Genomic DNA, 13,044 nt, shown 5'->3' with positions numbered 1-13,044 from the left:
TTCCCGTGCCCTCCCCGGGTGCACCTCGGCTTCTCCAGCCCCTGCTCCAGCAGCGAGACGGTCACGGCTGGCAGGGGACGAGCAGCTCCGTGCACAGGCACTGCTGCTCCAACAGCTGCCCAGGCTGCCCGGACAAGCCCTGCCACGGCCCCTTCCCAAGGGCGTACGCCAGCCTGCCCCCTCCGAAGCCCGGCTTTCCCTCCTGATTTTTAATTAGAACATTAAATGCTGCGAGGGCAGGGAGGGGTCAGCCAGCCAGGCAGCGGTGGGCAATTCCCTGCTGGCAATGTTTATGTTCCTTAGGTGATTCATCAAAGGCTGGGATAAATAGGAAGGAGGGTTTTGTGGGAAAGGCACGAAACTGGGGACGCGGTGCGAAAAAAGAAAGGAAAAATTAAAGATCAACCAGCAGCTTTGTCCTGACCTCCCAAGGTGATCGGCACTGAATTAATCTTTGGACCTCAGTCTCCTCCTCCGCAATGGAAATATTGATGGTTCAGTTCCTCACCAGCTTGGTTGGGTGCCCAGGGCACGCTCAGCTGGGCAGGGACGGTCTTGTGCTACAGAGACATGGCTGTACCAGTGTCCCTGTGATTTGCTGCCCTGTCTGCTGCTGGAGCTGTTAAGGAAATGGGGGGATCCAGCAGGAAACTATTCCCTGTCTCCCATTAGTGGCTGTACCCATCCTGGGGCAGCTGGGATTAAAGAAGGTCATGGTCACAACTGCAACACATCAGAGGTCTCTGCCCAGGGGAAGATGATTTTTCCCTGGGCTGCTGGAGTCAGGTCAGCCAGGGGCATCTCCAGCCTGGGATGACGCTTCCTCCCAGTGCCCAGCACCTCCAGGGCATCCCTTAGACATCCATCCCCACACAGCAGCTCCCAAACAGGATGTGTGGACCCCTCATGCTGCTCAGACCCCTGCCTGGTGGCACAGGGGACTCTTCTGCAGCCACACAGAACAACTCTCCCAGTGAAGCACTTTTATTTCTCTCCCTGGAAGAAACGGAGAGCCTGGAGCCTGCGAGTGCCCCAGATACAGGGAGACACTTCCCCCTCCACTCCCAAAACAGACGCCCTCTGTGCCAGCACCTGCCAGGCAAACACAGCCACCGCCAGCACCGAAGTGTCACCGCCCCCAGCCACAGCCTGGGATGTGCCGGGGGGGCTCCGAGAGGGAGCTGAGCCCCAGGAACCCAGCAAAGCCCACGTGTGCCAAAAATATCAAGTGGCCTTTCTGAGCTGGAACAACTGTGATGGGGTAATTCACTGCCACGTGGAATCCAGCACCAGCTTCAGCTTCAGCTCCTCCTGGGCCTCATGTTTCAGTCCCTGCTGAATCTGGAGGGGCTGAGAGCAGCATGGGGGCTGCAGCATCCCCACAGACCCCCCAGACCCATCCCATTGCACCTCTGGGACACAACCCCCTGTAAAACCCATGGGCAGGTGGCTGCCTGCTCTCATCCTTCATCCCAGACCTGGTTTGCATCACTGTGCCCAGAAATCCAGCTCAGGGAGCCTGGGAGTGGGAACAACTGAGCACCCCAATTCCTTGCTCCGTGTTAGAGCCTCAGTAGGGCCCAAAGGGGAAGGGAAGGATGGGAAGCACTCGCAGCTTCCCCAGCACACGATCCCCAGCACACCCAGTTGTGGAGTGAGGGGTAAGAATGGGGGATGAGACGCCGACTCCAGGCAGAATCTCTTCTCCAGGCCAGAAATCCCCAGTTTTATTCATTGAGAGAACTCTGATAAGAGCTGGAGTGGGAGGGGGGAGAATCTGCTCCTGAGATACAGATCTGGTCACACGGTGTGACCGCTCCAAGCACATCTGATCCCTCCAAAGTCATGCACTCCCTCAGTCACAACAGCCAGCTGGGCCGTGGGGACCCCTCCATGCTGGCACGGGGGATGGATTCATTCCCTCCTGGTGTTCTATCCATCCCTCCTGGTGTTTCACCCATTCCTTCTGGTGTTTTCTAAACCTGACGCTGTCTCCGAGCAAACACAGAGTGGGAGCTGAGCTGCCTGAATGAGAAAGGAATTCAGCCCTTGTTCCCTTCATGGGGAAGTAAAGCTCAGCGAGGCAAAGGTAACACAAAAACCCCACTTGAGATCCCCAATCATTAACAGAAATACATAACCAGAAGGGTTTCAAATGATTTCCTGCTCAAGCCGGAGTCCGGGCCGGCTCTGCCGATGACAGGTCCGGCTCCAGCCCGCAGAGGTGGAGGGAGCCCAGCTCCCTGCTCTGGGTGAGGTGGATTTTATCCTCACACAGCAGGAGCCACAGGGACCAGCCCCAAGGCTCCAGCTCCTGCTTGGCAGGGAAATGCTTTTTCACTTCATCCTTGCCCAGCTCTTCACCTTCCAACGGCTTATGTTCCCATCGCTGCCGGAGTCAAAGTCAATGATGATATTGTCTTATGAAATCAGACCTTCCCTCCACTGAGAAATATGACTCCGCTGAAATAGTTTTATCGGATCTTATGGAACGTTACTCTCAAGAGTAATTCTTCCAGTTGTCTCCAGGTGGAATAGCTGTGGTTGCAGACACACCTCTCTTTGTTCGCCGAGCCGCTCGCCGGTGCCAGGCCAGGCCAGCCAGGGGATTCCTGCTGCTCACATTTTCTGGAGTGTCACTCTTTGCCTGCTGCAGATTAACAAACTCGTTCCCACACGGGCACGGGAACGATCCCGGGGTGCGGGAGGTGCGGGGGCAGCCACCCTCTCCCCTCTCCTTTGAGCTGAGAAGCTCAGGACCAAACACAAGCCCCGTGTTTACACCAAAGCAAGTGCCACGAGGTAGCAGAACAGAGGAAATAAGTGTCTGGGGAGATTTCACATCTTGGTTGTTATCAGAGCAACACACGGGGACAGCTCAGCCCCAGATTTCCTGGAGGGCTCACGTGCACCCCGACCACCCCGTGGTGTCACCAGCACAGAATCACTGAGGCTGGAAAACACCTCCCAGCCCATCGAGTCCAGCCTGTGCCCCATCCCCACCTTGTCACCCAGCCCAGAGCACTGAGTGTCACATCCAGTCCTTCCTTGGACATCTCCAGAGATGGGGAATCCACCACCTCCCTGGGCAGCCCCTTCCAATGCTTTACATCCCTTTCCATGAAGAAAGGGAGCACAATTCCCACCTCAGCCCAGTCCCTCCACCCGCTGCTCACCCCGCACACAGCAAAGCCCCGGTTCCAACAAGCACTTGCTGCTGTTACAAAGCAGCTGTGAGCATTGAAGCTTTATTTTTAACATCACTAGTCCCCCACCCCAGTCAGGAAATCATTGCTCTGGACTAAGCTGGCATCAAAAAGGCAAAAAAAAAAAAAAAAGCCGACCCTAATTTAATATTTCTGGAACATCGATTCCTTCACTTCATCAAGGAATTAAGAGGAATGTTGCGAAAGCCGGATAGAGCAGCAGCCAAAAAACAGACTAAAGCCACTGGCAGGCAGCAGGACCCCAGCACCACCTCATCCTTAATCCCAGACCTGGGTTTACACCTCTGCACCCAGAAATCCATCTGGGGGAGCGCAGGGGGTGGGAATAGCTGGAGCAACCCAGTTCCTTTCTCAGTGTTACACCCTTGGTACAGCCCAGCTGCTCTCTCCACCTTGGTTCCCATCCCAGGGGTTAATCACTCCTCTGCCTCCAAAGGTTATTGTGGAAATAAACACTATTGGAATGGCAAGGTGCTGGGATACCATGGGAATGGGGCCACAGAGGTGCTCAGAGCAGGCAGGCTGTGTACAGGTAAAACAGCCCAGGGCTGGTGGTATCCTGGCACCCATTGCACACCCCGGGATGGGGCGTTACAGCTCACAGAGGGAATTATCCTCCGGCAAAAAGTTGCACTGGCATAAAAATGGGCCCTGCTACAGCCAGCAGGGCCCATTCATCCAAACAAGGCAGAGCATTCCAGTCAGGAAGCAGGAGAGGATGCGCTTCCAGCTGGGATGGAGCCATCCCCCCGCTCACAGAGCCGCTGGTGTTCCCCCCGGAGAGGCGGCTGACCCATGAGCGGGATTACTGAGCCTTTCCTCCACACAGCTCAGCTCTTTGGGCAGCCAGAGATGGGATCACTGATAGCCAGACCCACGGGATTGAGCCGAAGTGGAAATGCTCTCATCCTCTCGCTGTCATGATTTCAGTGCTGAGCAATGCCGACCTCCCTGGCACCCAGGTCACAACAGGCAGATGCCCGGGCTGAGAAAAGAGTCCTGATCCAGGTCTCCTGGGATAGATTCCCTCTCTCTCACCTCTGAGCCATCCTGATACCCTGCTCCCCCTTCCCACTGCTGGGATACACCAGGGATGGTCAGCCCTGTGCCCCCCTCCATGACCAAATCCACCTGTGGGAATAGCTGGATGATGGGGAACTGTCAGGTCACAGACCAGACCCAAACCACCCCCCGGCACCACACGGACACAGGGGAAAGCCGAGGGCACCCAGAGCCTGCCAGGCCCTGCTGCAGCTCTCCCCTCTCCCACAGCTCCCAGCTGATGTTTGGAAAAATTCCCAGCTGGTCCTGCTGCAGGAAGGCTCGTGATGTCGGCGGCGAGGCCGATGCAGCCCCCGGGGCGGGTCAGAGCCGCGTGTGGCGCAGCCGATGCCGCCGGCTCCTGCACTCGCCTCTGCGGCCACATCCGCCCACGGAAAGCACCCGGAGCTGACACTCCTTCCCTCTCCACAGCTCAGCCCAAACCACCCCCCGGGGCCTCCTGACCCCCATCACGCCGGGAAGTGTTATCCCCCATCTCCCGGGGAAGGACGCCGGCAACCCCGGCGCGTGCTGGCGGTGTCCCGAGGACGCTGGCGGCTGCAGCGGGGTCGGAGGCACTGGAGCAGGGAGGGGTTCCTGGCGTGCTCTCTACGCTGGAATTGCACAGGGAGGGTGATTCAGTCGTGCCTTGCAAGCTGCAGCCGCTGCACATCCGCGCTGCTTCCCCCGGAACAGGGAACGTGTTCCCCTGGACGAGGGGGAACGTGGCACCTCCCGCCCCACGGGATGCCCAAAAGCACAGCCTGGAGGGGAAGGGTCCTGCGGCCTGGGCTGGGGCACTGCACGAACCCTCCAACACCAACACGGTCCGTGGGCGCTCAGGGCAGCTCTCCTGGGCGCTGAATCACAGATTATCAGACAGGGATATCTAATGGGACAACGTGGTGACGGATCCACAGCTGGCACAAGCTGCTGCGAGGGACAGCGTGGTGAATGTGCTGCAGGTCCCCGAGCTGCCACCCTGACGGGCAGTGACTTCGCATTTTGAGGATTAGCTGGTGAACGTTACAACTCCAGAGGAAAAAAAAAAAAGACAAGAAAAAAAAAGGGAAAAACAGGGCTGGCAGAGCTGCTGGGGGCGTTCCTGCACCGCCAACAGGAACATCACATGCTCCGGCACATCTCATTTTTTCTGCTCAGGTTTCAGCGTTGGGCCGTGGCAGCGGCGTCCACACACGGCAGGATCTGATGGACCAGCTCAGGAAAGAGCTCAGGCTCTTCCCAAGACCTTCCTGCCTTTCCACGGCCACTCCTCTCCTATCACGGATCTCCGTGTGCTCCTCCGAGCAGGAAACGTGCCTGCATGCGGTCTTGGATGCCTGGAAATTCACTCCCTGAGGCAAATCGAGGAAGAAAGTCCCAGTTGACAGCATCCTGCTGCACTTGGGTGCCGCAAAAGTGGCCTCTCCCTTGGCAAAAGCACAGAGAAGTCCCTGCCAGAGGTGCCTGCAGGGAGGGCAGCAGCAGGACAGGGATGGTGTCCCCGACAGCGTGGGGTGGGAGAGGCTGAGAGTTTTTGGGGTGATACCTCCAGTGATTGCTGCTTCCTGGGACACCAATGCTGCAAACTGAGTGCGCTGAGGAGATGAGCGTGACCAGACACGCCACCACCCCATCACTGAGCCCACAGATCCCTCATAACATGGCCCTGGGGTGGCCCAGAGAGGGGCACCTGGAGCACCTTCCACTGCAGGGTTTGTCTCGGTCAAGGTGGCAGGGACGTGGCCGGGCTGCAGAGGCAGCACCCACAAACGGGGTGAGGGCCATATCTGGGGCAGGAAGGGCCACACCTGGAGCACGCAAACACCCTGCCCAGGAGGAGGAGGAGGAGGAGGAGGGGAAGGAGGAGGCAGCGGCTGGCGTCCCTCCAGATCTCCCTCAGCCCCAGTGACCTTCTGACTCAGCGGAGAGAGAACCTACCCAGTGAACCGGCACCAGCCCTCGGGGCAGGGGCGAGATCACACCAGGGACTGCCGGATCCGGCCTGCTGCCACCACAGCCCCGGCCACCACGGCCAGCACAGCCCCCATGGCCACCAGGGCTACCACCTCCTTCACCCCCTTCAGCCACTTCTGCTGCCACCATGGCCAGCACCTCTGCCCCTCCTTGGCCACCGCTGTGTCCCCTCTTTAGCCATCCCCATGGCCACCGCCTCAACTCCTTCTCAGCCACCACTGTGACTGCTCTTTGGCCACCTCCAGGGTCAGCACCTCAACCCTCCTTGGCTTCTTCCACTGTAACCCCTTGGCCACCTCCATGGCCACCACCTTCAGCTCTCCTTGGCCACCTCTACATCCAACACTTCTCCTTCACCACCTCCATGGCCACCCCTGTGACTCCTCCTTGGCCACTGCCATGACCCCTCAGCCACCACCTTGCTCCCTCCACAGCCACCACCCAGACCCCTCCCTGCCCACCTCCACGGCCACCACGCTCACCACACTCCTCGCCCACCACCTCGTCCCCTCCTTGGCCACCACTTTGCCCACCTGACACCCCTTGGCCACCACACCCCAACGCCTCCTTGCCCACCTCCACAGCCACCACTCAACACTGCCACCGCCGCGACAGCACCGTGGCCACCACTGTGACCCCTCCTTAGCCACCATCGTGGCCACCACCTCGACACCTCCTTGCCCACCACCCCAACTCCTACTTGCCCACCACCCTGACATCCCCTTGCCCACCACCCCGACCCCTCCTCGCCCACCTCCACAGCCACCACCGTGACTCCTCCTTAATCGCCACCGTGGCCACCTCCCCGGCCGCTCCTCACCTGGTCCCTCGGTGCCTCCCGCGGTGCCGCCGTCCTTGGGCTGCCGCCGGCGGCCCCGGAGCCAGCTGAAAGCCCTGCGCAGCGAGTTCGCCCGGGCCTTCTTCCGCCGCGGGGGAGCCCCGGGATCCCCCTTCGCTGCCGCCGCCGCGGAGCCGCCGCTGCCGCTGCCCCGCTCCCGGTCCCGCTCGGCTCCCGCCGCAGGTGCAGCCCCGGCGGACATGGCCGCGGGCAGCGCCCCGCACCGCCCCGCACCGCCCCGCACCGCCGGCAGCCGCTGCCCATAGGGCCGGGCCCGCCCGGCTCGGCTCGGCTCGGCTCGGCTCCCGCTGCAGCCCCGGCCCCGCTCCGGGCTCCCGCCGAGCGCCCGGCGCCGACGGAAAGTTTCTTACGAGGCGGGGCCGGGCTGCGGGAGCTCCGCCCGCACCGGCCCCCGCCCACCCCCCCCTACCCCGCCCGCAGGTGGCCCCGAGGGGGGGGGAGCGGGGACCGTCCCCTCGGTGTCACCGCCGTCCCCTCCCCGCGGCTGCCGGGGGTCCCCGAGATGTGCCGCCCACCCCGCGGTGAGTCCCGGCTTTGTCCCCCGGGGACCCGCGCGGGGCGCGGGGGGGGGGCGATGCGGGGACGGCGGGGGCTGATCCCACCCCTCGGGACCCTCCGTTTCTCCTCCCCGAGGTGCCGAGCGTCAGCGGGAGGAAACGGAGGAAAACAGGGAAGCAATATCCGTGCGGGACCGGAGCGAGGAATTCCAGCATCGTCATCCCCGGAGCGGCATCCCGCAGGTCTCCAGGGGGACTGTCCCTGTCCGTGTCGCTGTCCCTGTCCCCAGGAGAGGAGCCGAGGCTGGCAGCCGTGTCCTGCCCTTGCCCTGCCACCAGCGGTCCCTCACCTGGCGGGCCCGAGGGTGACATTTGCCGTGTCACCGCCAATGGCAGCGCCCAGGGGGACACGGCGCTCCCCGACCTGGGCACACCTGAGGGCACTGACACGCTCCCTGCAGCCCGTGCCACGCTGCTGCTTGTTGCTAATAATAAATCAGCTCCTGAAAATGGAATGACACGGGGCAGGGAGGGAATTCAGCCGCTTGATGTGGCTCTCCCAGCCTCTGCCTGCGGGTGGAGAGCACACCAGGAGCTGCCTGGGAATGGCAGAGGCCCTCGGGAAAGATTTCACTGCTTGGTACAAGCTGGCATTGTTCAGGAGCATGACCACACAGATCTGATTTAGATTAGATCTTGGGAATAAATCCTTCCCTGTGAGCGTGGTGAGGCCCTGTCACAGGCTGCCCAGGGAAGCTGTGGCTGCCCCATCCCTGGAAGTGTCCAAGGCCAGGTTGGACAGGGCTTGGAGCAACCTGGGCTAGTGGAAGGTGTCCCTGCCCAGGGCAGGGGAGCAGAATGAGATGAGCTTCTGCTCCAGAGTTCCTTTACAGCTCAAACTATTCCACGATTTTGTGATCCAGCTGGGAGGGGACAACGGGATGCACAAGAACATGGGCCGGAGCGGCAGCACATCCCGGTGGTGAGCGGGTCAGTGACAGGACACGTGGCAAAGCCAGGGGAACCATCCAATCAAGAACCCAGGTGGTTTCTGCTGCATTTCCACGCTCCTGGCTCCGAGGGGTTTGGGTCCCCGAGTTTCCTGTTGTGAGAAGCTGCATCGCTGTGTTTCAGCCGCATCCTTCCCGGACGCTCACAAGGGCCTGGCCGTGTGCCCGGAGGAGTTTGCCAGCCACTGGAAATGACTAGAAGGATTTATAAAGCATCCACAGGCTTCCCAGCCCATTGCTGTCTCCTGTGGGATTCAGGCACTGCCTCCTGTGGGATTCAGGCGCTGGTACCACGTAGCCCATGGGCTGTGCAGACCTGAGCATCCCAGTGGCACCAGTGACCCGGGATGGGGAGGCAGCACCAAATCCAGGGGGATACCTGCAGGAAAGCTGGGGCTCACTGTGCTTTTGTGTCTCTGCCTCCTATTCCCTCCCTTCACCTCCCTGAACCCCAACTCCAGACCTAAATGAGCACTGAGAGAGTCGGGCACCAATTTCCTGGCACCCCCCTGCCCCCCGTGATCCCAAGGGAACAGCTCCTTCCCAGGGTGAGGGCTGAGCACATCACTGCTCCCCAGGGCTTTGCTGACCCACGCCGAGCTGAGCAGTGCTGAGGAGAACCTAATCCCCAATTAGAGCCTTTGTGTCGATTTTCTGCTGCCAGCTCCAACTTCCCAGTCATCAGCCTCCCAAAAAAATCCCGTTTTTCATATCTTGCCCCTCCTCGGATGGCAGAAGAACCAGTTTGAAAAATATTTTCGCACACAGTCATGGAGCATTGTCCAAATAATCACAGCGAGAGGGAGAGTATCAGTTACCCTCTGGGGAGAGGAAAGTAGAGGAGGAAGGTGAAGAGGAAGGTTGCCTTCATCCTTCCTGCTCTTACAGTCCCAGTCACAGAGGAGAAGGAAATTCCAGGAGCTTCCTAAAGAACCAGCCCTTCATGTAGGGCCCTGGAAAGCTTCACCCCTCTCAGAGAGCCCCAGGACCAGCGGTGTGTGGGGTACCCAGCTGGGTACAGGATTCTGGGAGCTTTGTGGGGAGAGCAACTGGCTGGAGCTCAGCTCCCGGGAGATCCAGGCACAGGGGAGGGGAGGCAGAGAGGCTGCCATGTCCCCAGGAGCCCCCCACGTCTGATCTCTGGGAACTGAGATCTCGAGTGTCACCTGAGGGTGATAAAACACGTCAGCTCCTGCTCTGGCATCACGTGTCCCAGGAGCCACAGGAGCTCCTCGTGCCAGGGCGGCACGGCCTCGGTGCAGCCGGTGCCTTGGGGTGTGCTCAGCCATCCTCTGCCCCAATTTCCGTCCCTGACCAGAACACTGAGCCCTGGCTGCTCCCTCATTACTCATTAACGCCTCCATCACACACAGGTAGCCGGGACAAGGTTCTCCCACATCCGCCCCGGCCCCTTTGAGCCCCACGGGCGCCGCTTCCCACCCCGCTGCACCCCGTGTGGGAGCTGCTCCCTCCAAATCCCTTCTGCAGGAATCGGAGCCGGAGCTCCTGCTCTCTGTTTCTTGCCCCAGGATATGGAAAAACCCAGCAGCGCGGGCGCTCGGGCGGTGGTGACCCCGCCAGCGATCGTTGGGATGCGGGGACTGGCTTGTTGTGATGCTGAAAATCAGCTCAGTTGTGAAAATGGGGGGTTTAAAAGGGTGTGTGGGATGTAAATGTCATGGGAAGAGTGAAGGCAAAGGGCTCCTTGCTGAGGTCCCAGGCACAGGGGAATAAATAGCAGCGTCACTCCCTGCCTGAATCCCTCATGCTGGAAGGGACGGCTCTGTCACAGCCCGGGAGCATCACCCATGTCTGTGGTGTCCTGGCCTGGTGGCCCAAAGAGGCATCTCCTACTCCTGTGTGAGCACCCTGATCCAGAGGGAAAAGCCTGCAGGAATGTCAGCACGGCCTCGCTGCCCAGCGTGCGGGATGTCACGGGCACGTCGCGTGATCTGCCCTATAAAAACCCCACAGGCTGGAACAGGCGTGATGGGGCTGATTGCCAGTGGCAGCCCCAGACCTGGGGTGTGAAATCCCCCCGGGGGTGGCACGGGGGGCACATGGACACACCCGGGGCACTGGGGGAGCTCCCGTGGGAGCTGCCAGGACAGGCAGCCTTGAGGGAGATGTTTGATCCCAGTGTTTGGGCTGAGCAGAGATAAAGCTGAAGGGGCACAGTGTGGGACTGGCTGTGCTGGGGGGGGATTTTGGTGCTCAGTCCCTGCAGCCAGACCCCCCATCTGACCCCACTGTGCTCCGCTGGCTGGGCCAGCGTATCCCTTGGGAGCAGCCGTGGCAGGAATGGTGCTTTCCTCATCTCACTCACCACAGGGAAAGCAGGACCCAGCACCCAGATAAGTGGGAGCTGCTGGCGCCTGTGGCACAGGGACACGGTCTGGCCCTGCTCCCACGGAGCTCCCAAGGTCCCTGTGGAGCAGACGGCGCCTTTGGACTCTCCCTTTCATCCCTGCCCCAGATGGGCACGTGCCCACACTGCACTCTTCTTCCTCCTCCTCCTCCTCCTCCTTTTCCTCGTCCTCCATCCCTGCTGGGTGACCTCACCTCCCTCTCCAGGATCTCCTCAAGCCTCCTTGCCTGGGCTGGAGCACTGGGAATTTTGAGATGTGTTCGTGGTGGGTGCATGATGAGCCCCCAGGTGCTCCTGGGACTGGGCAAATGGAGCCAGGGAGAGCCAGGAGTGAGGGCACTGTGCTGGCAGCGCTGCCCGGGATCACCGCTGCCTAATCCCACTGGGATCTGGGCAGGTTGGACACCCCACGGTGTCGCCAGCACTGCCAGAGCCTCTGGCTGAGGAGGCCCCAAAGCTGGGAAACTTCCCTGATGCTTCCAACCTGTCCCTAAAGATTGTTTAGGGACAGCACAGGGACAGAGCCAGCGCTTGCCGTGGCAGCGCCACAGTGGCAGTGCCAAGATGGTGGTGCCAGGGTGGTGACGCCGCAGTGCCAGCTCCGTCCCTGCCCTCGGGGCGGATCTGCCCTTCATGCGTGAAGGAAAAATCCACCAGGAAGGGAGACACAGCCCCAGGTCACTGCAGGGCAGGTGAAGTGCCCCCCCAGCTGCTCTTTGCTCCCCACGACCCCCCTCAGCCGCTCGCCGGGGCCGTGTTGGCGGCGCAGCCACCGGATCCGCTGACGCTTATCCCGGCAGCCGGAACGCTCCGTCTCTCAGACTCTCTCCAACTCTCTCCAGCCTTTTGCTTCCCCTCTGGCAGCGCTGATAACTCCCCTCCAGCTCTGTTTACCGGAGCAAAGTCCGCGCTGTTTGGCCGCCCACGGTCCTGCCCCAGCCCGTGCCCGCGGCCGCCGGGCTCTGCCGAGCGCTGCTGGGTCCGGCCGTGACACCGGAGCCGCCCGTTGCCTGGTTATATCCACAAAACATCCCCGTGCCGGGGCCTGGGCCGGGGTATCCGCTTACGGAGCACAGAACAGCTGAGCTTCTTCACTCCCCACCCTGCCCTTGGCAGCTCATCACATAAACCCCTCAGCGCCGCTGCCATCGTCCCCTCCGGCCCCTACAAGGGGTTGTTGGACCCGGCCCACGTGATGTGCAGGTTTTTCCCCTCGGCAGTTTCGGCTCTGGATGTATATATTTATACACCCAACTTGTGCGAATTAACGGCATTCCTCTCCGATTGAGTCAAAAATAGAGGCGCTCCGTGGAAAGAAAAGAGAGAGAGAGAGAACGAGAAGGTGCGTCGTGCTGAAAAAAGCAACTGGGTCCAAAAAAAGAGAAAAAAAAAAAAGAACCACTGAAATCTCCCTTTTCCTTTTAAAGCTCTGTTCCCGAAGGATGGACGGGCGCTGTTATTTTAAACCTGGTTTCTGCAGCCCCGGCGGCCAGCGAGCCACGGGCAAGGTGTGGGTGACACGGGCATAGGGTGGCACGGGGTGGTGGTGAGGGCTGTGGCGTGTGTTGCTGGGTGGTTTTTGGGGCACGTAAGCTGGCGACTTCCTGAGAGGCAAGTGCCGACTTCCTGAGCGCGGCAGGAGCGGGCGCGGGCGGAGGTAGGACCGGGGGGCAACACCGTGAGGGGTGGGTGGGCCAGGTGGTGAGCAGGGGCTGAGGCACTCAGCTGGGCAATTTGTATCTAAAATGTGTGTTTTATGTGAATACATGCTGGAGCTGTGAGGGCCAAAGGGTTGGTTTAGGATCCACGGGACGGGGAGGACAGGGGTGGGCACCGCTGTGGGGATGGTGGTGGGTGGGCAGAGGGGGGCAAACAAGTCAGTGGGAGCAGGGTGAGGGCAGAGTCACTGCTGGATACCCAGGAGCGTGACCACGGCCACCACGGGGCTTTGCAGAGTGAAACACCACCTTCTCCATCCCCAAAACAGAGGGAAAAGGGATGGGTTGTGGGCGGAAGGGGAAGCGGAGGCCGCACTCTGCCATTACTGGGTGTTTGCAGGGCCAAC

This window comes from Neopelma chrysocephalum, unplaced genomic scaffold (assembly GCF_003984885.1).
Source record: "Neopelma chrysocephalum unplaced genomic scaffold, ASM398488v2 Primary Assembly neopelma1_155, whole genome shotgun sequence".
Lineage (NCBI taxonomy): Eukaryota > Metazoa > Chordata > Aves > Passeriformes > Pipridae > Neopelma > Neopelma chrysocephalum.
This window is presented reverse-complemented; position numbering follows the sequence as displayed.